Here is a 3262-nt window from a genome sequence, read left to right as displayed (position 1 = left end):
CTATTATTCTACAATGTATAAAATAGTAAAAAAAAAAAAAACCTGGAATGAGTAGGCGTGTCCAAACTTTTGACTGGTACTGCATGTCTGCTGTTTACCAATTTCACTCACCTCAACATAATCACTTTTCTAAGTGCAAATCCATATCACCAATCAACATAGGTAAAACCCCTTTCACRGTGAAAAGTCATGTCTGCTTTGGTGCTGTCATTTTGAGTAACGTAAAAAAAAAAATATATATATAAAATCTGAAAAGTCACCTGACAGCATGCCCTGTTTCTGGTTTCTGGTTGATGACCCCAGCCACTTGAATACAACAACAGGTTGTTAGCAAGTTCATTYTGCGATATTGACAAAGATACTATTGTTAGGAAAAACAAGTCTGTTTGCGGCTGATGTAGTACTTTAAATAAAGGCCGTCGACGGCCGCCATAGGTTAACCTTCTGTGTTATGTAACCATACCAAACGTAATATATCAGACTCATTTGAGTGTTCTGGATTTACATTTACTACGTTACCTCTAGTCTATGAGACCAGTCTGTCTACACACAGCGACACAGTGCAGCGAGATACTTTGTTTTGGGCCCCAGCCTGTCACTCAAATCATTTGGACTTTTTTGCCATTTTTATATAGGGACATAAAACCCAAACTGAGGGCGCTAATGTTTAAACTAAGGGATCCCCATTTAGTACACTCGAGGTTCCAGGCCTGTCTGCCAGTCACCCAGGGATGTACTTGGCAACTGAACATGCTGCTTCTCAATAGTGGAGAGGGTAGTAAGTTTTGTTAAGTTTTAAAGGTAGTAAGTTTTAAGTTCCTCGGCGTCACATCACGGACAAACTGAATTGGTCCACCCACACAGACAGCGTTGCGCAGCAGCGCCTCTTCAACCTCAGGAGGCTGAAGAAATCTGGCTTGTCACCAAAAGCACTCACAAACTTCTACAGATGCACAATCGAGAGCATCCTGTCGGGCTGTATCACCGCCTAGTACGGCAACTGCTCCGCCACAACCGTAAGCTCTCCAGAGGGTAGTGAGGTCTGCACAACGCATCACTGGGGCAAACTACCTGCCCTCCAGGACACCTACACCACCCGATGTCACAGGAAGGCCATAAAGACTCATCAAGGACAACAACCACCCGAACCACTGCCTGTTCACCCCGCTATCATCCAGAAGGCGAGGTCAGTACAGGTGCATCAAAGCAGGGACCAGAGACTGAAAACAGCTTCTATCTCAAGGCCATCAGACTTGTTAAACAGCCACCACTAACACGAGTGGCTGCTGCCAACATACTGACTCATCTCTAGCCACTTTAATATTGAAATTGATGGAAATTGATAAAAAATGTATCACTAGCCACTTTAAACAATGCCACTTAATATAATGTATATGTATATACGTTACTCTATCATCTACTGCATCTTGCCATCTTTATGTAACACATGTATCACTAGCACTTTAAACTATGCACTTTTATGTTTACATACCCTACATTACTCATCTCATATGTATATACTGTACCTATACCATCTACTGCATCTTGCCATCTTTATGTAATACATGTATCACTAGCCACTTTAAACTATGCACTTTATGTTATATACCCTACATTACTCATCTCATATGTATATACTGTACTCGATACCATCTACTGCATCTTGCCTATGCCGTTCTGTACCATCACTCATTCATCTATCTTTATGTACATATTCTTATCCCTTACACTTGTGTGTATAAGGTAGTAGTTGTGGAATTGTTAGGTTAGATTACTCGTTGGTTATTACTGCATTGTCGGAACTAGAAGCACAAGCATTTCGCTACACTCGCATGAACATCTGCTAACCATGTGTATGTGACAAATACAATTTGATTTGATTTTGATTTGATTTAGTCTACAGTTGCTTCCTCTTTCCTTTATCTGCAAGTGAACAACTTACAGAACTGGTTAAGAAAACACCTCCCCACTAGGCCTCCACTATATTGTTTTATTAACTCATCTGGTATTTTCATACCAGTTCTGATGAAGAGGGGACAAGGAATTGCCCACTACAGCGAGGCTATAGAATAGCAAATCATAGGCTTTTTGTGACAATCTTGCCATCTTCTGGCCAATTTGGGACCTACATGTTCTGGTAAAGTTGAGATGATGTTTGACAGTACAGAGTATGATAATGACGTGCACTTGCAGAGCATTCGGGAAAGTATTCAGACCCATTTCATTTCCTTATCAATCTGCACAATACCTCATAATGACAAAGCAAACAGGTTTAGACATTTTTGAAATATATAAAAAATATAACAGAAATACCTTCTTTACATAAGCATTCAGACCCTTTGCTATGAGACACAAAATTGAGCTCTTGTGCATCCTGTTTCCACTGATCATCCTTGAGATGTTTTCTCCAACTGGAGTCCACCTGTGGTAAATTCAATTAATTGGACATGATTTGGAAAGGCACACACCTGTCTATATAAAGTCCCACAGTTGACAGTGCATGTTAGAGCAAAAACAAAGCCACGAGGTTGAAGGAATTGTCCGTAGAGCTCCGATACAGGATTGTGTTGAGGCACAAATCTGGGGAAGGGTATAATGTTTTGGTACATGTTTTCTAGAGCATTGAAGGTCCCAAGAACAACAGTGGCCTCCATAATTGTTACATGGAAGAAGTTTGGAACCACCAAGACTCTTCTTAGAGCTGGTCGGGGGGGAGGTCAGCGAGGTGACCAAGAAACCAATGGTCGATCTGACAGAGCTCTAGAGTTCTCTGTTGAACTCCACCAATCAGACCTTTATGGTAGTGCCAGATGAAGCCACTCCTCTGCTTAAAGGCACCTAAAGGTCTCTCAGACCATGATAAACAAGATTATCTGGTCTGATGAAAGCAAGACTGAACTCTTTGCCTGAATGCCAAGCATCACGTCTGGAAGAAACCTGATACCATCTCTATTGTGACGCATGGGGGTGGCAGCATCATGCTGTGGGGATGGTTTTCAGTGGCAGGGATTGGGAGACTAGTCAGGATCAAGGGAAATATGAATGGAGCAAAGTGCAGAGAGATCCTTGATGAAAACCTGCTCCAGAGTTCTCAGGTCTCAAACTGGTGGTGAAGGTTACCCTTCCAACAGGACAACAACAACGCAGAGTGGCTTCGGGACAAGTCTCTGAATGTCCTCGACTGGCCCAGCCAGAGAACAGACTTGATCGGATCGAACATCTCTGGAGTGACTTGAAAATAAGCTGTGCAGCGACGCTCACA

Source organism: Salvelinus sp. IW2-2015, linkage group LG19 (assembly GCF_002910315.2).
Source record: "Salvelinus sp. IW2-2015 linkage group LG19, ASM291031v2, whole genome shotgun sequence".
Classification (NCBI taxonomy): domain Eukaryota; kingdom Metazoa; phylum Chordata; class Actinopteri; order Salmoniformes; family Salmonidae; genus Salvelinus; species Salvelinus sp. IW2-2015.
Note: the sequence above shows the minus strand (reverse complement) of the source record.